Source organism: Cicer arietinum, chromosome 8, assembly GCF_000331145.2.
Source record: "Cicer arietinum cultivar CDC Frontier isolate Library 1 chromosome 8, Cicar.CDCFrontier_v2.0, whole genome shotgun sequence".
Lineage (NCBI taxonomy): Eukaryota > Viridiplantae > Streptophyta > Magnoliopsida > Fabales > Fabaceae > Cicer > Cicer arietinum.
This window is the reverse complement of record NC_021167.2, coordinates 22550256-22577003: the sequence shown is the minus strand read 5'-3', so window position 1 is coordinate 22577003 and position 26748 is coordinate 22550256. Positions and strand designations below refer to the sequence as shown.

Genomic DNA, 26748 nt, shown 5'->3' with positions numbered 1-26748 from the left:
AATTCACTCAAGCATCCAAAATCAAATTTATTGAATGAAAATTAAAATAAATCAGAACATTTTATAAAAGTTTTAGTATGGCAGAAGCAATATCAAACAATTTTTGTATAGTGCCATTCCTATCACTTAAGGGTGAAGTAGTTGAGGCTGAGAATTTGTTGTTGCAAGAACCAATTTCCTTTCCAGCATAAGAGATGGAGTAACTCGCATACTTAAATCTACTTTGGTTTACAGCATCACCTGCTTGTGGCAGAACATATTTCACCAATGGAATGTATGTCTCTGCACAAAAATCCAATTTTTTCTGCAAACCCACGTCAGTGGATTTTTTTATAAGACCTTCAGTGAATTTCAATGTGTCGTTAACATTTAATACAATGTCATTCACCATTATAAGGGCTATACCCTTAGTATCAGTATTGTGGGCTTGAGGATTGGATTGTAGTGTGGAAATGCATAAATTATAATTAGGTGTCTTTCTGCATACTTGGTCCACTAAATCATTATTTTGTGGAACAAGTGAACAAGACACATGAAGAATGTTGAGAAATAAAAAAGAGACACAAATTGAAATTTTCTTCATTTTCACTTGTGGGACTAGAAATCAAGGTTTTTTTTGTTTTTGTTTTGACAACAAATGAATGACCAATGTTGTCACTAGATTTCTAGTATTTAAGGTTAGTTTGGCCGGTGAAATTATTCAAAATTTGTGATTTGTTTTGATGTTTTCTACGTTCTAATTGAAAAAAGAATGAAACATTTATTTGAGTCCTTTACATTCTTGTTCTTTTCCAATCCAATTTTGTATGTATATTGAGCATACAATTAAATTACACCAAGTTTTATAAAAACATTGTAACCATGTGATTTAGTAATCTTCAAATATGAGTGAAATACTAGGATGGTCAAAGTACCTCCCCTAAACTTAGTGCTGCCACGATTTCATAACACAATTATTAACCATCATTTAATTAAAAAAATTAAATGATCTTGAGTTTCTTTGACTAGTTTAAAATCTTCATTTTTAAAATTAGTTTTTTGTTTTCTACTATCTAACTTTTGAAATTTTTTTCCACCATTTTGTATGAAATACTCTTATTAATGACATAATATGTAGTTGATATTTGTGAGTTAGATAAAATATTTTCTATGTATTATTGATATAGTTAATTTTATTAAATATTTACAATTATAATATAAAATATTTATATAAAATAAGTAAGAAAATAATATTTATAACTATATACAAGTCTAAAATATTTATTTTTAATATTTTAATATATAAATAAAATAAATAATAAAATTATTTACAATAGTAATGACATGAAAATTATTTAATCAAAATCACAAGTATCACGTAATTATCGAGAGCGCCATTTAATAAAAAATCGTAAAAGTAACAAAATATTCTAATAATTAATTAATAAGGAGACTAAAATACTAACTTTAATAATAAGAGATTAAAAATTTATTTTTGACAAAATAGCAACACCAAAAAATGTATTTAAGTCAAAAAAGACCACAACATCATGTCATGATTCATCACTGCTCCCTCCTTATTCCACGTTAACTTTCACATTTGCCAAAAAAAAAAAAAAAACTTGTGATAAAAAAATTGTAACTATTAGTTTCCCTTACTTTTTTATCATACTTTTTATCATACTTTTTTTATCATACTTTTTATCATACTTTTTAACTATTAGTTTCCCTCAATTTTTTATCCTACTTATTTAATATGTATGAAACAAACAAATGCATAATCATATTAATATAAATAAGAAATTCCCTGCTTCTATTACTACTCCCACACACACACATATATATATTATATAATTATTTTAAATTTTTCAAGCATTTATATTCATTTTCGTTTTTGGTCTCTGTTTAATTTATGTTTTATATTTATTATTATATTTTAGAATATTTTTTTCAGGCATGTTAAAAATTTTATAATAGTTTTCTTAAAAAAATTTTAATTTTTTAATAAGAGATAAATTAAATATGAGTTTTTATTTGCAAAAAATCATTTAAAAATTCAAAAGACGCGCATAAAATCACTTAAAGTAGGGAAAAAAATTAATATGAATTTTTTAATTAAAGTTAAAAAATATTTTACAAGGACTACAAACAAAACTTTCACATTTTAGCTTAAAAAGATGGTGTGATATATTTGAAACGACGTGGTATATAATACGACGGCGTTAAATGATTAATATTCATTTAATTGTAATAAAAACCTCTTAAAAATTTAATTTCTACTTAATATTAATAATTTTTATTATTTAATTATTAATATTTAAATAATTAATATATATTTAAATAGTTCTACATCATAATTTCATATATCACTACATTTAAAATATATTAAATTACTATATTTTAGTTAAAATTATCTAATTTTGAAAGAAGAGAACCAATACTATAATTAATGAAAATAAGTGGACTAAAACATTTGTTAAGCTTTTTATATCTAATTTAAATTTAAACTCAAATTCTATTTTGGGAAAGTGTGTTTATCATAAATAAAAATTATATTTAACGAAAATGAGAGAATATAATTGGGTGCACAATTACAACATACTATTTAGTATAATTAAATTTATCATGATTAGAAACCGATGAATCAATAGCACTATATGCATTATAAAGTTAATCACATCACATCATATATTCATAATAAAAAAGAACCTAATATTAATGTACAAACTCATAAAGATATATACAAAGATAATAATGTAGAAAGAAATTGGTTGAACCACATCCTTTATTCAAACCAATTGGTTGAACCATCTTGTTTCACTTGATTTTGTAGAAAAAAATTGGTTGAAGCAAATTTGGAGAAAGAAAAGTTGCAAGCTTGAATTTGTTTGTTGAATGTTAATTGAATATGTTGTGTTAATTTATATTGGTGGGTTATCACTAATAACAAAACATTATTGATTAGAAAACGTATCTTTTTTCCGAAAATCTTGAAAATCTTGAAAATCTAGAAAACTTACCGTTAACTAATTTTATTTTTAAATAGTATCTTTATTTTTTTCCATTATAAATTAAATAAAAAATGTGTCTTTTGTCCATTATATATATTTTAGGTGGGCCCAACATAAAATTTATTTCTCTAAACATTCTATATTTGTTCAAACTGTATTATCAATTAATCAATTGTTTTATTAAAGCAATTTAAATTCAATTCATGATGTATATGTCTTTGGTTTTAACATTATAGCTTTTTGGAAAATAATGTTACTGCAAAAGAGGTTTTACTTACAAGTATTTGGTTGATATTTTGATGATAACAAAATAAATAATAAGAATAATTGTTTTTTAATAACGATTGTTAAGTGTATTGATTAAGTTAAAAGATAAAAATTAATATTAATGACTATCAATTTTAAGATAACATAAATTATGAGTAAATTAGAGATGATAGTTTAAATATTTTTAACACAAATTATATTATAATATAATAAACAAATAATTATATGTATTTATAGAGTAAGTCATAATATAACATAAGAAATATTGCAATAAATGTTTGATAATCTATGGTCTAGGTCAAAACGCTAAAGAGAAATAAAATATAAAGTCAATGATTGACCATCTGAAGACAAAAGAAAAAAAAGTTACAATGATTATCACCTTATACCTAAAAACTCATGTTGGTCCTATGACTCAAAAACTAAGACAATGTTTTAAATAGACCCCCTTTATATGTTTCATTGATGTTAGTTCGCGTTTTGTTTATATTTATTTTTGTAAGTTTTTTTTTCTCCCTTCTATGTTTATTATGTCAACTTTTTATTAATACTCACTAACAATAGAGACAATTTTAAAATAAATTTAAATTTATAGAGTCGAAATTGAAATAAAAAAAATTATATGACGAAAATAAAAAAACGTTATCTTATTGAGATTAAACATATATATATATATATAGATAAATAATTTTAGAACTAGGATATTTTGCGCATATAAAGGTTATTGAAATATTTGTTAGATTCATGGTTTAATTATCTATCGAGAGCTTTGAAATTTTATCTTCATCCTGGGATACGATAGATTAGTATTATCAATGTAAATTAATTTTAATTAATATTAACTAATGATTTTATTATCCCACCATATTATTGTAATTTTCATCATAATAAAACTATTTAATCAATAGTTAATATTTATTATTAGTGTAAAATTTTTTAGAATGTATGATCATTAAACCCATAAATTAAACCATGAAACTAATAAATAGAGGGTCTATTTTTTTATTTGAGTAAAAAAAATCCCAAAGTTTAATTCAACTTTTCCTTTTTCGATGTTTTCAAATTTAATTTAAATTTATTCTTTTAAATATTATTAGAATTAATTTATATATTATTTGACTTTAACCATAATTCTTTAACACATTAAACAATTTATGATTTATTTATAGTATCACAATAAATATTTTTAGATTTAATTTATGATTGAATTTTTTAATTGACAAAAATAAAATTGGACTACTACACTTCTCAACCATTACAAAGATAAAAACTTGATATTTTCAATAATTCAATTAGCATTAAACTCTTTCTGATTCCTTAAAAAAAAATTCTAATGAAAAATTGTATTTAAATCCGGTTTCCATAATGACAGAACAAAATCTAGCTAAATTAGGTCCTAATTTCAAATTTATTGATTTAATCAAAATTGAAAATAAAAAAAAAATCCAATTCTTTAATAAATCTAAAAAATAAAATCTAAAGTAATCCTAATTAATTTTCGAATTAAAAATACGGTAATAATAATAACAATAATAATTAATATGCCGATACCTTAAGGATACAAAGATAAATTAACAAAACCTCGTAAAAGGAGATTTTAGTTACAATTATAAAGATAAGTTAACAGAAAAAATAATTAACTATAAATTTTTGAAAGTATCTTATAAAAATAACTATACAAATTTATTGATCTAATCAAAATTTAAAATTAAAATAAACAAATCCAATTCTTTAATAAATCTAAAAAATAAAATCTAAATTAATCCTAATTAATTTTCGAATTAAAAATATGGTAATAACAATAACAATAATAATTAATATGCCGATACTTTAAGATCAGCAAGATCACACACTCTTGTCAAACACAATAATAAAAAACTTTATTTCCCTTTCCATTTTGAGTACTCTTTTTTTTTTCCACCAACACATTTATAAAAAATTATATTCGCATTTAACTAATATGAAAATAAATATTTTAACCATTTTTTTAATGGATGTCATTGGGTTCAAATGCATTCCTTTCTTTAGACTCACAAACCCAACATTTATTTTCAAATACCATTTTTTATGTTTTTAAAAGTTGGTTTAAACATGTATTTGGTCATTGCAATAATAACCATTTTTTATTTTAATCATGGTAAATTTTTTTGTTTGCTTAATATCCCTGCAAATATAGTTTTATTTGAAAATAGTAATTTCATCTAATTTTTATTACAAAAATTGTAACACCTTTCAAACATAACCATTTTTTAACAAAAAAAAAAATTCAAATATAATTTAATTATAATATTTTTTAACCTAAAATTAACCTCAAACGTTTCAGTCTTCCTTAAAAAAACCTAAATCGTGTTTCCTTCTTCATTGTTTCAGTCTTCTTTCCGTTGTAGAATTTATCATATTGTGTCGCAATTCATAAAATAAAAAAATATGAAAAAACTAAATGAATTTGATTAAAGATTCAATCATGTCACCACGGCGAATTCCTTCATCACCCCTTACTATTATTAGGTTTAGTACTAGGACTTGAACTTTCTTCTTTGCCCCTCCTCCCTCTACAACCAAATTTTACTCCCATTTTTGGACTTTTTCATATACTCAAATAAAATTCCTTAATCTCCACGCCAAGAAGAAAAACTCTGATTCAAAGTCAATTCTAGAACTAACCATTGTCCAACAAGTACCACCAAACAAAGAAAAAAAATTATGGTAACGCTAAATTTGAATATGGTGATGAATCTCTAATGGATAAAGATGTTGGTGTCGGTGACGGAAATTATGATGAGGAAGAGGACTGAAATGATGAAGAAGAATACACAATTCAAGTTTTTTCAGGGAAAAAGACTCAGACATTTGAGATTAATTTTATGTTATATTTAATTATATTTGGATTTTTTGTTAAAAAATGGTTATGTTTTAACGGTTTACAATTTTTGTAATGAAAATTGGATAAAAGGACAATTTTAAAATAAAACTATATTTACAAGGATGTTAAACAAACAAAAAAGATTTACGAGAATCAAAATAAATAAAAAAATTATAATTACAAGAGCCATATACATATTTAAAGCTGAAAAGTTTTTCATTGTTCCTCTAGTTTAAAATAGATTTCGTGGTAATTGAATTTGAGAAACAGTCAAAATTTTAGACCACAACACAATTCCCTCTTATTTTCCCACTTAGCATGCGATGCAAATAAATTAACAACCACATCATATTTTGCAACCAACTCCCCCAATGTTGTCTGCCTCCTATTTTATTGTCCATTTTATTTATTAAAGTATAAATTAACATATATATGTGGAGTCGGTTGCAAAAATGGTAAAGTTGCTAATTTATTTGCAATAGACTATAAAATAAGAAATTTATTCGTAATAGATTGCGAAATAAAATAAGTGGGAGTTGTTAAAATATTATAACGCTTATATATTTTTGTTTTCAATTTAATGTATTTTGTTTGATTTTATTAGTAAAATTTAATATTTTTTTATTATATTTTATTTATTAAGTTAATATTTACTCATTTTGTTAAAAAATATAAATAATTAAAGAACCACATGGTGCATTTTCTATATGCGACTTTCCTACTTTCTAAAGGATGAGAAATATGCGACTTTATGATGAAAGAAAAACAAAATTCATGAACACATTTTCGTATATAAATTCAAAGTAGGATATTTAAAAAAGATGATATTTTCATATATAAATATAAAATATATTAAAAAGTTTAAAAAGAAAATAGATATAACAGAAAAATATCCCACGTTTGCATGCTAAACATAATGCCATTTTTAAAGACTAATAATCTTTTAAAAACTTAAGGAGTTTGTTGAATAATGTCGTTCAACATTGAATTCGTGTTGTCCTCTTCAATGAGCTCACAATACTTGATTATAATTAATTACAATCATAAATGATTGAAGCGTTAAGAAAAAATATATTTTTAAAGGTTATTTTTATCAACAACAAAATACACTCTCTTTAAAAATACTCAAACAATTGCATTTTTAATTAAAAAATTATGTATATATCATTTATTTTTTCTTTGTACCTTAAGATACATATAAAAAAGATTTCACTTTTATCAAACACAATAATAATAAAAAACTTTTTTTTTTCTCTTTCTACTTTGAGTATTCTTTTATTTTAACATCACATTATTTACATTTAACTAATATAAAGAAATAAATATTTTAAATATTTACACAATTAACTGGTTTATAAGGATGTCACTAATACCTTCCTACAAATATTTGAATCCCGACCCCACACTCAAAAGTTAATTTTAGTCCGTTACACAATTTCTTCTTATTTTCCCTCCCATTCACTATAAAATAGGAGGGAGTTTGTTGTAAAATAAGAATAAGTTGCTAATTTGTTTGTAATAAAATAGTAAGTTGATTTGTTTGACACATTTACTTAACTCACATTTGTTTTGATGTATTTTTTCAAGTTAATATACTTTACTTAACTCACATATAATTATTTTTTTATTAATTTAATATTTATTGATTTGTTAAATAATAAAAAATAAAGCAACACATGTCGCATCACCGTCATGTTGCTTTCTAAAGGAGGGAAAAAAAAATTACTCCAACCGGTCACATCCTACCTTGCTATCTAAGGAAATTAAACAAAAAAACATTTTCCTATATAAACTTTAAAATAAAATACATTAAAAAGTATTTATTTTTAAAAATAGAATATATTGAGTAGATGTGCCGGAGAAAATAATGTGATACAATATTTTATCAACTTTCTCTTATTTTGTCTTTTAAATAAATTAATAATTTTATTCTATTTTACAACGAAACCCATCATATTTTGCAACCAACTCTCTCGTATTTTTTGTGTCAATTATTTGTAAATAAAATTAGCAACTCCCTCCTATTTTACTGTCAACCTACTCATACTTTAGTGTCAATTTTATTTATTAAAATATATATTAAGATATCTATCTATATATATATATATATATGTGTGTGTGTGGTTATTTAAATAATGTAACAGGTTCAAAAAATTGAGCATGCATGTTCATGTTGTTTGTGTATTATACTCAAAATTTATTTATTTTCTGGGAAAACTGAAGATACAGTTTTTCATTATAATAATCCACGAATTATATATTCTGCATTTTATTCCAAATGTCTATTTTACTTTTAAAGAACATTTTAATAAATAAAATTGACTGTATGTCAATGGACACTCAACTGCAAAATAAGAGGGAGTTGAATGTAAAATATAATGAAATTATTAATTTTTTTTAATAGGTTACAAAATAGGAGATATTTGGTTTCAAAATAGGATGTAGCTGCTTTCTATTCTTTGACACATCTATCTAATGTATTTTTTCCATTTAACTTATTTTGTTTTGATTTTATTAAAATAATTTAATTTTTTTAATTATATTTCATCCTAATTTTCCGCAGAATAAACGCTTGGCACATCTCGCCGTAATATCAAATTAATTCAAACATGATTTAACTATAACTTCAATTTTAAATCAAAACAAATCTATTTCTTCAATCAATCTTAACAAATCAAATCTAATTAACTTCAAGCATAATTTAAACATACATTTAATAACAAATATTTCCAAAGAGGTTGTTCTATAACGTCGTTAAACATTGAATCCGTCTTGTTATCTTCAATGAGCTTACATTCATACTTAATAATTAAAAAGCAATCATGAAAAGAATAATAGTAATAAGAAGAAATATATTCATAAAACAATGTCAAGATTTACAAATAGAGACTAGCTAGGCTAACTTATGAAACAAATGTAACAAATATTGTTACCGAATAATCTCTTTTAAATTCACTTTGCTTGCATGTTCTTGTTGGAACTCCCTTTTTTGTAACAACTCTTGCACCTATTTTTCTTCTTATTTTTCGAGTTCTCATAACCATCAAGAAAAACATAAGCCTTCTCATCAAAAATATCATTAACACATGTTTCATGATCTAATTTGAGAATGTTTTCTTTGAGATAATAATCTTTGTAACACTTTGAACAAAGATTCTTGTGTGATGGAGAACCATAGAAACCGCATCCATTGATACAAAGTGATGAATCCATGTTAGCTAGAATGATTTGGAAATTTAGTGAGAGAGAGAGAGAGGAAGGTTTATGAAGAAAATATATCTTGAAATTGTTGGATATATTTCAAAAGGGTTTGGATTAATATATAAAGGGATAATTGCAAGACGGTTAAGATTAATGAGAAGACTTTGGGCCATTTTGATGACGAGACCGGATATGAATAACTTAGGTTAAGATTAACTGCATGATGGTTAATATTAATTGCAAGATGGTTAATTTAGGAAACGTAACGTTAACTTATTTTATGGTAGGTGGTTAGTTTCTTAGTGTACTCTATATTTTAATTTACATTTATTTTAAAAAAATCATAGGTTATTATGTGATTTAGTGATATTATTATTTGATCGTATCTTTTATTTTTTGAGGAAATTATTTGATCTTATTTTACCCATCTTAAAAGTTACAAAATATTTAAAATTGGACAGCGTTTAGTTTCCCAAATTCTTTTTGAAAGTTATATAGTTTTACCCTTTATAAATTTTATTCTTAAACACTATACGTGTATAATTATGTAATTATATAAAATGGGCCAATTAAAAAAGAGTTAAGACCAACTATATTCCATAAAATCGTGAGATCCAATTTTGTATTAAAATTAAATTAATTGTTTTTTGGAAAATTTAATTAATATTTTATTATTTTTATATTTTTTTGACTTGTAAATCACTATTTTATATATTGAAAATTTAAGATATTGCCAATTTGATATGTAATTCAACCAAAATTGCAAATTAGTTCTTATCTTCAAAATAATTTCAAAATCTTGGTCACAAATATTTGAAAATATCATGTTGTACACATGTGTAAATATATTTTTTAACTTTATTCATAATAGAGGTATAAATCGTTGGAGCCAAGAAACAAATTTTGTAAAAGAAAAAAGAGAAGGAATATTAAATTGAAGAAATCTTGAGATTTATGATAGATCAAAAGAGATTCTCAAGACTTCCAATCGTTATCGCCCCCATTTAATGAAATCGTTTCACATCCATTTTTTTTAAAAATTAATAATTAGATTTTAAAAAGAAAGAAGCCCCAATCTTATAAATAATTTCAAAATCTTGGTCACAAATATTTGAAAATATCATGTTGTACAAATGTATAACGATACATATTATTTAATTATTTTAAAAATATATATTATTTAATTTTTTTTAATTTTTTTAAATATCTAAATGGTTGTCTCATGAGTAACAACGGATAAAAAAAATGACTTTTCAATAGAGTTATATGAATAATGAACATAATCACATTATATAATCATATTAAAAGAGAACTGTAACACCTCAAATTTTATAATAAACTACTTTATTAATTAAATAGAATTTTAAATAATTAATTTGATGACTAATATTACTTTAGAATATATGTCGATAAATTTTGTAGCTAATTTTTGTTATATGAATGTTTTCTATGATGTGTTAGTTTGATACATGTTATATTACATGAGCGATATAAATAATACATATTATATTTTGTTATTTGATATATTAAAAAAAAATAGTATTTTAGTATAATATATATTTTAAAGAAAAAGATTTTATGCGATTTTACGTATATATACATGTACCCAATTAATGTAATATTTTTTATGTGCGCTTCACTTATGTTAAGTATGCAGATAGTTATATTTCAATTATTTATAACTATTTTCTATTTTTAATTATTTTTTTATAAATAATTATCTTGATATAGAATTGATATTGTGTTTGATTTCGTTTATTTTTAAATACTTGTTATGGTATTGTGATTTTATATATATTTATTATGATTTAGTAATTAATATAAAATATTGATGTTATATTTATTTATTTTATAATTTTGACCATTTTCTAATATGATGGTATTATTATAATGTGAGTATTTTGAGAAATAAGTATAATTGTAGAGATTATTTTAAATGTGAGAGTTTTGATTATTAGTAATATATTTTTTTTATATTGATTATTTTAATTACTCTAATTTATAAAATATTAGTAATGTTTGGAAAACTAAAAGGTGTTTGGAGGAATATTAAAAAGGAGATTAAATAATTATTAGTTTTATTTTAACAAAATAAAAATAATAATAGTAAAATATAAGTAAAGAGATCAATGAGTTTGACTCTATGAACCCTAATTGTTAATAAAATAAAGGCTAAATTACATTTGTCGTCCTTTAACTTAATTTCAGGTAACGTTTTAGTCCTTTATCTTTTTTTTTTTCCCGACTTGGTCCTTTATTTTAATTTTCAGTGACAATTTAATATTTTATGTTTTAAAATTTCAACAATGATATCCTTTTTTATACAAAAATTCAAAAGAAAATTCAATCAAAACTCATAAAATTAATTATATTCTTCAATATAATACAAATTTCATCAAATTCGTAACGCAAATCTTCAAATAAACTCATATTTTCATACTTTATTTGATATTGTTAGGAATAAAGGACTAAATCGGAAAAAAAAAAAGATAAATGACTAAAATGTTACCTGAAATTAAGTTAAGGGACCACATATGTAATTTAGCCTAAAATAAAACAAACAAAAGAAGGGAAGGGAGTCGGAAGGGCAGCCGTAAAGCCAAAGAGCAAACACAACAATAACCCTATCGTTTGACACCGGTGATGTTCCAGAAAACTTTCTCCATTTTCGCCCAAATTTGAGTATGTTATTTCATTCATTTAACTCGTCAATTAAACATAATTTTTTAGATTTTTAACAACCTCAATCTCTCTCTAAAATACTCGACTTCTCCGTTTGTAGAATTCGTTATTTTGCATCGTTCTCCTTCACCGTAAGTCTGATTTGAGTGAAACCAACGCCAAAACGACCGTGTGAAAAGTGGCTATATTATCCACTGATTGGTTTTCTGATTTATGGTAATTTTATTTGGCCGATTTTCAAATTTAGTTTTTAGAATATCTCCTCATAATTTATTTTTGACGTTTACCCATAAACTGTCGAGTTAGATCGATTGAAGGACAAAGAGTCAAAGAGCAAAGACTGTTTGGGCGTCGAATCATATTCATAGGTGAAAGCGTCGAAATAAGGTAAGGGGTGAGAGAGCGTTTGAATTCATGAGTGTAATATATTGTGAGATGAACGGGAAAACCGTATTTCTCAACTATTCATCCGGGGCTCGCTACGTATGGCAGTAGCCCTTTGAGGGATAAATTAATTAATGTGAAGATTAATTATAGTGACGTTATAAATTGTGATGAGAATATTGTGATTTCAATTTGTGTATGAGATGACGGTATTAATGGAGTATCATATACCAACGAGGGGAGAAAATAAATATTGTGAATTTGTGAAGTGGAGATTATTTTGTCATCATATAGGTAAGGTCTGACAAGCCTAGTGATTCCGGGGAAGTACAACTGAATGAATGAGTCTGATCGTGGCGGTCTGCTGTCGAGCCTTAAGGCAAGATTGTTAGACCTTGTATTCGGGTGGGGAATTCCTAGGTGACTTGGAGGTAGTACTCCAAATGTCGGGAGCTACCACGCAACACACGCTTACCTCGACTGTCACATATATGTGTCTCGAGTTGAGTTGAGGGGATCTATGAGGACAAGGCCAATTTGAATTGTCCGTCCACCGGGATGGTGGCATACTATCAAGCCTCCTAACCAAGTACTTCAGAGTTAGAGTTAGAATGGTACCACATTGTGAGTAATTTTATCCTAATTTCAAATTAAATTTAAATTTGATCCAATCATAATTTAAATTTTAAATCAAAACAAATTAGAGTGTAAATAATTATAAAAATGTTTATTAATACAAAAATTAGAGTGTAGATACATGACAATTCAAAATCACTACATATAACAAACGTGAGGGACTTGGTCAAAATTCAATGATGACTCAATAACAAATTTTCCATGATTCAAGTAATAAATAATAATATACAGGAAACTTAACGTATATTATGGAAGGTTAATGTTAGTAATCTATTTCAGATTTCAATTTTTCTTTTAAATTTTAATTTATTATTTAAAATAAATAAATATGTGGATATTATAGGATTTTTTTATTCTTTAGATTAAGTTTAACTTTTTATTTTAAATTTTTATTTATTATTTAAAATAATTAAATAAATTTGTGGATATTATGGATTTTTTTTACTCAAGATTATTATGGGATTTAGTGATATTATTATTTGATGTGTTTTATTTTATTGTTAGTTGATCTTATTTTAACCATATTAAAAGTCGCACATAATATTTAAAATTGGATAAACGGTTGATTTCCTTATTTTATTGACAAAATAGTTTAATACCTTATAAATTTTATTCTTGAAAATGATATTTATCTTTTTATTTTGGGTTTTTTCAAAACTAATTTTTTTTATTTCGGGTTATAAATTAAATGAAAATTAAACGTATCGATCTTTATCTGTTATATAATTTCGACAAAAAATATAATATAATTGTAATTTTTTATTTTCTATGAAAATTAAAAGTTTCATATTTAATCCTTATAATAAATCTCTTCAACTTTAATTCCTAAGAAATTTTCATCTTCATTTTTTTTGTCTCTGTTTAATTTTATGTATATTAAGTCAACTGATATTTATCATTCATAATTTGGAATACTTTTTTTTTGGATATGTCTAAAATTTTATAATAGTTTTTCTAAAAAAAGTTTAGAAATTTTTAGTGAGAGATAAATTAAATATGAATTTTTAAGTTCTAAAAGCTTATAAGTTCATATTTAATTGATCTATTGTTAGTAAATTATAAATTTTTGTAAGAGATGTGTTATTAATGTCTTAAATATGACTGTAAAAAAATATTTAAAAATTCAAAAGACACACATGAGATCACTTAAAAGTAGGGACAAAAAATGAATATTAAAAAAAATTGGGACTAAAGTTAAAGAATATTTTATAAAGACTACAAACAAAACTATTAAATTTTATAGAAAATAAAAATTTATTTAACACATAATTATATAATTACTTAAAATAGGCTAAAACATAAATTTGTTTATGTAAATAATTTATGTTATTTTTTTAAAGTTTAATGGCAGTTTTTCTTCTTTTTATTTTTAGGGATTTTCGGATTTGGTGTCATATTTTAAAATTTAACAATTTTGGACCAAAAAATTTATTAAATTATATCTTTTCAAATTTAACAATTATTTCCTCCAAATTATATCTTTTAAAATTTAACAATTTGATTCTATGATGTGATATACTTTAAAAAAATGGCAATCAAATTTAACAATTTTATTCTATGATATGATATATTTGAAACAACGTGGTATACAATACGATATCGTTAAATGATTAATATCTATGTAATTACAATAAAAACCTCTTAAAACTTTAATTTCCACTTCTGAAATTATTAATTTTTATAATTTAATTAATAACATTTCAATAATTTATAGAAATATTGGCAAAGATTAATGTTATCACTAATAGCAAACCACGATAAATTATGGGAGATATCTTTACGTTTTTTTTGACATAGGAAACTTATCATTATCCAATTTTATTTTCAAATCATATATTTTTATTCATAGAATAAAATTATATCTTCTTTCTTATTTTATTTTACATTATAAATTAAATAAAAATTATATGTATTGTCAATTAATCAATTGTCATTTTTTTTAAAAGGTTTATCTTTAAATTCGATTTGTGAGATATATATAATTCTATTTAATTTGTCAAATAATATATTTCTATTTCATAAAGTTAATAAAGTAATTGAATTCATGTGGTTAATGAGTTTCGATTAAAACGAATCATTTGAGTTCTAATTTTGACTAGAATAATTCTTAGTTAAAACATTAGATTACTGATGCCCTATTTCCCTTGAAAAGTTTATTTCATAGTGGTTATTTCATAGTGTTAAATAATTTAAAAATGAACAACTATATATTAATCTCTAAATAAAATTGTCTATCGAAATTCTTTTAAGTCATAAAAAGTATAAAAATAGTGTTATAGTTTTTTATTTTAACTATAGGCAAAAGACTAGTAACCTTAAACTTTACAAAGATAAAAACTTGATATAGTAATAAGAATAACAGCAATAACATAATCAAAGTTAGCAAAATTTCATCCTAATTTCAAATTTGATCTAATCATAGTTTAAATTTTAAATCAAAACAAAACTAATCCTTTAATCAATCTTAACAAATAAAATCTAAAATAGTTCTAATTAAATTTTGAATTAAAAATTAAAAATATAGTAATAAGAATAACAATAATAATTAATCTTTATCTAAAGGATACTGAGTTTTCTAGTTACTTTTTTCGTCTAAATTTATCATATATTTAAAATCTTTATTTACAATTTTATCCTGTTTTACATAATCAAATAAGTAAATTTAACATAATTTCTATATTATAAAATAAAAAATATAACAAACTTGAGGGATTGATCAAAAGCCAATGAAATATAGACAAAAGAACAAACAAATTCATGTTGAAAACCTAGAAATAAAATAATGGTAAAGGAAAAAAATAATTTTGTTTTTTGAATGAAAAGATGTATTAGAAATAATCAATAAAATAATGTTCGCATTTTTTGTTTTCTTTGTTTTCTTTTTGTTCTTTTTTTCTTTCTCCCTTCTATGATTATTATCTTAGCTTTTTTTAATACACACTAACACTAGAGACAACTTTAAAACAAAATTAAACTTATAGAGTCAAAGTTGAAATAAAAAATTTTACATGACGAAAATAAAAAAAAAATTAAAAAAATGCTAATTTATTGAGATTAAAAATATATTTAAGAAAAAAGAATACATAATTCTATTCATTTAAGTGATAATAAAATTAAAGAATATTTTTCTTATTGATCCAATTAGGATGAATAATTTTAGAATTAGGATATTTCGTGCATCTAAAGCTTATTGAAATCGTTGTTAGATTCATGGTTTAATTATCTATCGAGATCTCCAAAGTTTCATCTTCATCGTCGGGTAAGAAATATTAAATTTTAAATCAAAACAAATCCAATTCTTTAACAATCTAAAAAACCAAGTCTAAAATAATCCTAATTAATTTTTGAATTAAAAATATGGTAATAAAAATAACAATAATAATTAATATATCGATACCTTAAGGATACAAAGATTTTGTATGATTTTTTTTCTTAATTAGAATTTTCATTTACAACTTTATCCTGCAGTTAATTTTACCCTATTATCAAAATATTGATCATCCTAATTTATATTTCAAATAAAAGAAATTCTTAAATCAATCTTAACAAATCAAATCTAATTAATGAATATTAGATAAATTTTGAATTAAAAATATCCTGTTAAATATAAATATAACAATATTAAATTTTTGCCATAAGTTAAGCATAATTTTAACCATAATGAAAGTAAATTCTAACCTCCATTCGAGAAGAGTGGATGAAATGACACCTTTGCATACTAGTAAACAAGATGCAATTTGTAAAGTATAGCAATTTTTAGTTTTAAAAAAAAGTTTAGTAATCTTAAGAATACAAATTAACATACATCTAATAATAAATCTTATATTCATACTTAATCATTAAAAAACCACGAAAGAACGCTAATATTAAGAAGCGATTTATTCATAAAGAATTGCAAAATTTACAAATAGACAATGAATTACATCAAAACTAACAGAGTTATGAAGAAAAACTAAATGTTAAACACACATAATGTCTTTTGTTGGCCATCGAGTAATCTCTTTTAAATTCACTTTGCTTGCATGTTCTTGTTTAGACTCGTTTTTTTGTGACAACTCTTGTACCTATTTTTCTTCTTATTCTTTGTGCTCTCAAAATCGTGAAGAAAAACATAAGCCGCTTCATCAAAAATATCATTAACAAAGGTTTCATGATCTAATTTGTTAATGTTTTCTTTGAGATAATAATCTTTGTAACACTTTGAACAAAGATTCTTGTGTGACGGAGAACCATAGAAACCACAACCGTTGATACAAAGTGATGCATCCATGTTAGTATAGAGAAAGAGAAAGAGATCGGTAATTTGCAACTTTAGAGAAGGAGAAAGGTTTTCGAAATTGTTGAATAAGTTTCAATAGGTTTGTGTTAATATATATAGGGATAATGGGACCATGGTTAAGATTAATTAGAAACTTAAGTTAATTTATCTTCTTTTACACGATAAACTAGTAACAAACCACGATAAACTAGGGGAGATATCTTTATCTAATTTTATTTTCAAATCATATCTTTTTTTTCTTTTTCTGGAAAATAAAATTACATTCTAAATTAAATAAAAAGTATATCGTCTATCCAATATATTATTTCTAGTAGGCCCAACATAAGTTTTTTTTGAAATCATATCTTTTTTCAAATCATATCTTTTTTTTTTTCTTTTTTGTAGAATAAAATTATATCTTTCTCAAAGTATATCGTTTATCCATATCTTTCTGAAATTATGAAAGTTGTATTGTCAATTAATCAATTATCAATTTTTAAAAGGTTTATCTTTAAATTTTATTTGTGAGATATATCTAATTCTATTTTATTAGTGAAAAAATGCATTTCTATTTCATAAAGTTAATAAACTAATTAAGTTTAAATGATTAATGAAGTTCAGTTAAAACGAATCTTTCAAAAGAACTCAATTCAAATTTGGACTACAATAATTCTTAGTTAAATATTAGATTACCAAACCCTATTTCGCCGGAAAACTTTATTTTTGAGATGTCACCATGAATGATTGTGGTTGTACATTTTTTTTTATTATTGTTCTTTATAAAATTAGTTTACAGTTTATCACAATAAATGTTAAGAAACTCATTATGGCTTATGTAGATAGTTTATTGAATTTTTTAGAGCAAAATAACTATTTATTGTATGTTTTAATAAAATTAGTAAAATTAAATTATATTTAATTGTATGTTTCAATGGAATTAGTTAATAAAAATAAATTAGAAAATTAAATTAAATTTACTGGTATTAATAATTTAGAATTACAATTAGTAGGAAGATAAAATAAATTTAATTTAATAAATAATAATACGTTTGAGTGACAGATAAAATGTTTGTTTAAAATAAAACGATACACAAATCAATATACAACACACTATTACCATTATTACTATTATTATCACTGTTATGTTGTTAATTTATTTTGATATATATATAAAGTAAAATTAATAATAAAATCAATCAACACATAAATATTTTCTACCAAGAACTACGTGAGCTTTGATTTCCCTATTGCACTTGGGGATACGTAGGAGCAAGGTATTTCCCTTGTTAAACCAAATTAATAAAAAAAACATTTTTCCTTCTTTTATTAATGTAAATAATTTCTTTCTTTTTTTGTTATTATTCTTTTTGGGGTAAAAATAAATAAATAGTATGTATATAATTAATTATACGGTAACCGTTTTAACGGACGTTGTAGGGTGGTAATACTTTCTCTACTCGTAATCGACTCCCGAATCCGAATTTTTTGGTTCAAAAATCATTATGTTAGGTTTTATCCAATTTTTCCTTTCATAAAAATAAAATTGGTTGCGACTCCTTTTTCGTAGACAAACCGGACACGACACTAATACTTCCTCATTGGATGGATACTGGTGCTTCTCTTGTGAAAAATATCTTTTAGGAGTTACACCAAATCCTTTCCCCCTCACCCGACCGGAATATTCAGGAACATTAAACACTTTACCCAAAATGTCCCTGCAACTAGCTTTGTTGTCCTCTTGATTTTCAGAACTTTGTTCGAGATTCTCCTAAAATACATGTAGGATTAAAAAGATAAGTTCAATATCATTTTTAAAATACAATATTAAAAAATATTAAAGTGATAGTATTAAAGTGATAAAATACAATATTAAAAAATATTAAAGTGATAATATACTTACACAAAGTTCTATTACTTTTTGAACATTTTCGTTATCAACCACTCTGTCTTTATTTACACGAGCTTCCTTCCACAAGATATGACGACCCAACGGTTGATCTGATTGGGTGTCTTCTTGCTATTCGTTAAGATCATAAACAAAATATTAGTTAGAAACTATAGTTTATAATACAAATTCCCTCATATTATAAAAGTGATGTTTAATTACTTACAAGTTTTTGCTCTAGACGTGCATATCCCATACGTGATTTTTTGTATGGGTGCGTCGGATTTTTTGCCCTCTCACGATTTGCCTTACTTATATTCTATATAAAAAAAATAACAATCGTGTAAAAATTTAAAATACGCTATGAATATGAATAATAAAACACAAATGCTAATAAATTAATCACTTACCACAAACGCGGGGTCCGAACGTTTTGATACAAATGCACTCCATTCTTCATTTGATATGTAATGTTTATATATTCTTAGAGCTTCAGCATTCATATTTCCTTCACTATCTTTTAGATAGAAATTCAAGAGGTGAGATCTAAAACTCCGGTGTATTTTCCCGGAAACTCTCAAGACGTAATTCTTTCTCACCTCATCAAGAATAAAAGTAGTCTGCAAGCGAAATAAAGATATAGTTTGAGTAAAGTATTTCAATGGAAAAAATTATAAATGAAAAAAGAGTGGATCAAAAATGTTACTTGTATATCATTCCAGAATATATCTTTCGCATCCTTCAACACCTTATCTCTCCAATCATCAATTGTAATGGGGATATTTTGACGAACAACAGGCCCAATGTAACTTACAAACATGGAGCTGTTGGGGTCAATTGGTTGACCACTCTCATTCCATCCAACCTAATAAACTCATATAGTAATTACATGCTTTCAAAAAAGATAAAAAAATAAACAGCAAACAAATTATAGTATACCTCAAATTTTATCCCATTGCTCCTTGCTTTTATGACCTTTTGCATTATGGTTGCACCACGTTTGACTTCATTTTCGTAAGTTTTGATGTTGACAACTTCCTCATTTTGACAATCCAAAGCCTTGTTAGAATCCATTTATCTACAACAAGTTCAACATGCAGTTCAATATAACTTCAACAAGTTCAACATGCAGTAGTCTAAGTACGTATCATTATAAGTTCAACATGCATTTTAGTGATAACAAAAAATTAATAACATATATACCTGAATAGTGAGAAGAAATATGTAATGCGCAGAAATGAGGGTTTGCAGAAATACGGTTCGCATAAATTGAAGTATGGTTCGAAGAAATACGTAATGAGGGTTACGTATTTCAATGAAAAGAGATGGTGTGTAATAGGAGAGATGATCGTGGATGGAAATATGGTTCGAAATGAGAGAGATGATAGTGGAAATATGGTTCTGATGGAAGAGATGATAGGGTTCGCAAAGGAAGAGAAGAACGATGAAGAGGAGATAATAGTGAAGTTTACGTAATTAAGAGGAAACTGAAGCGGTTTACTATTTATATATAAAACCCTATTACAACGCTTTTTTAGAAGCCTTTTACAACGCTTGTTGGAAAAGCGCTCTAAAAGACCTAAGCCTTTTACAACGCTTTTTCAAATAAACGCTCTTTCAAATAAGCGTTGTAAAAGACCTTTTTGTTTTCTTTTGTTATATGACTATTTTTTAAAAGCCTTTTACAACGCTTTTTCAAATAAGCGCTCTAAAAACCTTCTTATTTTATTTTTAAAAGGTTCTTTTACAACGCTTGTAGAATAAGCGCTGTAAAAGACCTTTTTGTTTTCTTTTGATACATGACTGTTTTTTTAAAAGCCTTTTACAGCGTTTTTTCAAATAAGCGCTCTAAAAGGTCTTCTTATTTTATTTTTAAAAGGCTCTTTTACAGCGCTTGTAGAATAAGCAATGTAAAAGACCTCTTTGTTTTCGTATGTTATATGACTGTTTTTTTAAAAGCCTTTTATATTCAGTTCAGTTCATGTAAATTACTAGTTTATATTAAATTACATGAACATAGTATAAAACACTAAGATCAAGCTAAATATAAGCAGAAAATCAAATACATGCCTGCTTATATAAAACAATTAAACATGTTCAAACAATTAAATTACATGAACTCAATTCAGATTATATGGCTTATATAAAACAATTAAACATGTACATTAAGATGCCCTTCTTCTTTTCCTGGTGGGATTCGCATTTGTTTGTCCATTAACGATACGAAACAGTGGATTAATCCAAATTCCCTAATCATGATCATCTCTAAGATATAAACCATCATCAGTTGAATCAATTTCATGTGGTTGTGATGTTGCAAATAAAAGATCATTACCAACATCTTCATCATTATTGTTATCATCACTTATTTTATTGGTCGATAGAACAACAAACCATTTATCATCAACAGGATCAGTGACATAAAACACTTGTTGAGCTTGCGACACTAAAATAAAAGGCTCGTCAATCCGAACGCCATTATTATTATCGACCCACTTGCAACCAAATATGGGAACACGAAACATTGTGTAGTCTAACTCCCATATGTGCTCGATAACCCCAAAATATGATAAATTTGCATATATTGGGTTTTTGTCTTTTGAACTTGAGACATGCATCGCTTCAGCTACGAGAGTGACTCCACTATTTTGCATAGTGGTCTGGTCATCTTGTTCTTTGGTATAAAATGTGTAGCCGTTAATTACATAACCAGTGTAAGAAAAGACATGTAAACTCGAACCATTTGCTAGCCACCTCAATCTCTGTGAAATTGATCCGGGGTCTATATCAAATTTTGACTTTATGTGATTTTTTAACCATGTTACAAAACTTCGATTGTGCTCTCGAGTTATCCAATTTTGATTCCTATTCATGTTCAAACGAGATAACTGATCCATGTGTATTGTAACATATGGTTGAACCTCATCATCATTGTGCAGAACATACAATTGTGCCTGCTCCTATTATGTCCTTGATATAGTCATTAGTCTCCTTCCAATTATCCATTCTCCTGATATTCTTCCTGAATGACGAGACATAGGAAGCCCTATGGATTCAACATTGGACAATTATTCAATACAAAATTCAACAGCTTCTTCAATAATGTACCGTTCAACAATACAACCTTTTGGTCTACTTCTACTTTTTGCGTACCCTTTTAATATTTTCATATATCGTTCTATCGGATACATCCATCTCATATAAGCTGGCCCACAAAGTTGTGTCTCCTTAACCAGATGAACAGTAAGGTGAACCATTATATCAAAAAACGAGGGTGGGAAATACATTTCAAGCTCACACAAAGTAACAACAATTTCCCTCTGCAATGTCGGTAATTTCTGAGGGTCGATCACTTTACTACAAATTTCCCTGAAGAAGAAACATAATCTAGTTAAGGCTAGTCGAACTTTTTCAGGTAAAATGGAACGTATACCTATTGGTAGCAAATGCTCCATTATAATATGACAATCATGGGTCTTCAAACCTTTTAACTTGAGGTCTTTCATACAAACCAAATTTTTAATGTTCGAAGAGTATCCTTCTGGAACTTTAACTTCGTGTAGAAATTTACATAAAACAATTTTTTCCTTTCTAGATAGAGTATGAGCGGCTGGAGGTAGATATGTGCGATTTCCTTTCTTTACTGGAGCCAGTTCATTTCTTATTCCCATATCGACCAAGTCCAATCTTGCATTGACGCCATCTTTAGACTTTCCTGGAACATTGAGTAACGTACCAATAACACTTTCAAATACATTTTTCTCAATATGCATCACATCGAGGAAATGTCTTACATACAATGACTTCCAATATGGCAATTCAAAGAAAATTGACTTTTTCTTCCACCCAGTTTTCACCAGCTCTCCCGCAAAAGGTTTGCCAAATTTATTGGTCAAACCTTGTACTTTTTCAAGTATTTGATATCCAGTCGGTGCTAAAGGAGCTTTACCTTCCTCTGATTTTCCATTGAATGCATTTCTCCACCCACGATACTGATGACTATAAGGTAAAAATCTACGATGTCCAAGAAACACATTCTTCTTACAATGTTTCAACCGCATCCAATTTGTACTCTCTTCACATATAGGACATGCACACTGACCTTTAGTGCTATATCCTGATAAATTACCATATGCTGGAAAATCATTAATTGTGCTGAACAACATAGCTCTCAAATTGAAACATTCTTTCTTATACCCATCATAAACTTCCACACCTGTCTCCCACATAATTTTTAAATCTTCAATTAAAGGAGTCAAGTATACGTCGATATCATTCCCCGGTTGTTTGGGTCCAAAAATTAACAGAGACAACATCATAAACTTACGCTTCATACATAACCATGGAGGTAGGTTATAAATCAACAAAACCACAGACCACATGTTATGTGATATGCTTTGAAGACCATGTGGATTCATTCCATCAGTAGAAAGTGCAAGTCTTAGATTTCTTGACTCTATCCCGAATTCAGGATACTCGTGATCAATTTTTGCCCATTGTGGGGAATCTGCAGGGTGTCGAAACATTCCATCTCTAATTCTTTCATCTGCATGCCATGTCAAGTGTTTTGAATCTTCTTCACTGCGATACAAGCGCCTAAATCTTGGTATTATAGGAAAATACCACACGACTTTTGCTGGAGTAGATTCTTTCTTCTTATATCGAGAGACATTGCATTTCGGGCACGCCTTTAGTAATTCATATTTGTTTCGAAATAAAATGCAATCGTTAGGACACGCATGAATCCTTTCGTAACTCATGCCAATAGAGCACAAAATCCATTTAGCCTCGTAGGTTCGACTGAGAAGTTTATTATCATCTGGAAACATATCTTTTAAGAGTGTTAATAATTCTGTGAAACTTTTATAAGACCATCCATTACTCGCTTTTAAGTTGTACAACTTTAATATCGTCGACGGTCTTGTGAATTTAGTACAACCATTATATAATGGTTTCTCTGCATCACTCAACAAACTCTCAAACATTTTAGGACAATACCGAAGGTCTTCTTCAACTGCTTTTGCAATCTCCTCAACTCGGTCCGGCTCATATGTATCTGTATCGAAGTCAGTTGAAGCATATGTCGAACTATTCTCAAAATTAATGTTTCCTCTTTTTTTCTCACCATGTCTTATCCGATATGTATAGCTTTGATCAATTCCATTCCATACTAAATGTCCTTCCAACTCATCTTCTCTAACGCGTTTTCCAAAACAACATTTTAAATAAGGACAAACGAATCTATTTGGAGTAGTAGATGGCCGCACAGTACGTACAGGAGAAGAGGGTTCCCAGAGTATAGGAGATGAGGGTTCGTAAATTTGTTTTTATTTATTTAAAGTAAATGATTTTTATAAGGCTTTTACAGCGCTTGTAACAAAAGCGCTCTAATAGGTCATTTAATTATATGAAAGCGCATGTCTTTTACGGCGCTTGAAAAAAAAAGCGCTCTAATAGGTCATTTAATTATTTGAAAGCGCAAGTCTTTTACATCGCTTGTCCAAAAAGCGCTGTAAAAGCTATGTAACATCAGGTGGGAGCGCTTGTATTTAATAAGCGCTGTAAAAGGCGCGCTATAAAATATCATTTTTGGCGTAGTGAAAAATAACTATAACAATTAATATATCTATACCTCAATGATACAAAGATTTTGTGTGATTTTTTTCTTTATTAACTTTGTCATGCAGTTAATGTACCATATCATCAAATATTAATTGAATCCTTATTTATTTATATTTTAAATAAAAAAATCAATCTTAATAAATCAAATCTAAAACAATTTTGAATTGAAGATATACTATTAACAATGAATACAACATACACATATTAAGTAATAGAATTTTGGTCATAACTTCAAGCATAATATTAACTATAATGAAGAAGCATAATATTAACTATAACGTCCATTCGAAAAAAGTGGATCAAAGGACACCTTTGCATACTGGTAAACTGGTAAACAAGATGCAATTTGTAAAGTATAGCAATCTTTTGTTTAGAAAAACAAGTCTATACTATCTTAAAAAAAATAAAAAAAAAATTGAATCCGTTAAAAAGAATAGTAGTAATAAGAAGAAATATAATTTTAAAGAATTGCAGCATTTACAAATAGGTAATGAATTATATCAAGATTTACATAGAGTTATTTAGTCACTATAAATAAGTAATTAATTGTGTAAAATAACTAACCATCTTGTAACACTAACGTTGCTAACTTATCAAACACGTAATATATTTTGTTGGCGACCGAATCAACTCTTTTAAATTCATTTTGCTTGCATGTTCTTGTTGGAACTCGCTTTTTTGTGATAACTCTTGCATCTATTTTTCTTCTTATTCTTCATGTTGTCGAAATCATTTAGAAAAACATAAGCGGCCTCATCAAAAATATCATTAACAAAGGTTTCATGATCTAATTTTGTAATGTTTTCTTTGAGATGATAATCTTTATAACACTTTGAACAAAGATTCTTGTGTGATGGATAACCATAGAAACCACGTCTATTGATACAAAGTGATGAATCCATGTTCTTAGCAAGGTAGATTATATGATAATTTGGGAATTTAGAAAGAGAAAGGTGTATGAAGAAAATATATCTTGAAATTGTTGGATATATTTCAAAAGGGTTTGAGATAATATATAAAGAAGATAACTCGTTGACATTAATTAGGAAATTTAGATCTGTCTGAATTCTGTATATGATGATAAGTTAATTCATAATTTTATTATATCTTATTTCTCTTGTTGAAATTTCTATCCTACATATGAGTTGAGAGCATGATAGGATAAAAATAATAATTTACTCAATTACCGTTATAAAATATAAAATTAAAATATAATAAAATATAAATATAAAAATAATTTATAAAATATAATCTAAAATATAAAAATATTAATCTAATCAAATATAAATATAAAAATAATTAATAGAATTTGATCTTAAACTTAAAAATGAAATATTAATAATTAATTTAAAAAATGTTTGTAATTTTATCACAAAGATAGTTTTATCTTTTTATATTATTATTATTAATAAGATATAAAATAGTCAAATAAATCATTTATTGTAAGATGGAGGAAGCAGTATCAATAAAAAGGATTTTTGAAAATAATAATAATAAATATATCTAATAATTTAAAATAAAATATATAATTAAGAGCAAATTTTTTCAACGATAACTTATATTTAGAGAGATAAATAATATAGGCTAAATTACATTTGTGGTCCCTTAACTTAATTTCAGGTAACGTTTTAGTCCTTTATCTTTTTTTTTTCCCGACGTGGTCCTTTATTTTAATTTTAAGTGACAATTTGATATTTTATGTTTTAAAATTTCAACAATGATATCCTTTTTTATACAAAAATTCAAAAAAAATTTCAATCAAAACTCATAAAATTAATTATATTCTTCAATATAATACAAATTTCATCAAATTCGTAACGCAAATCTTCAAATAAACTCATATTTTCATACTTTATTTGATATTGTTAGGAATAAAGGACTAAATCGGGAAAAAAAAAAGATAAAGGACTAAAACGTTACCTGAGATTAAGTTAAAGGACCACAAATGTAATTTAGCCTA

At 25.6% G+C, this 26748-nt stretch overlaps 1 pseudogene; it reads right to left on the bottom strand.

Moving 5' to 3' along the window:
* Positions 1-61: 61 nt before the first annotated feature.
* LOC101513903 (pectinesterase inhibitor-like) overlaps positions 62-26748 on the bottom strand; it is a 27548-nt pseudogene continuing 861 nt past the window's right edge.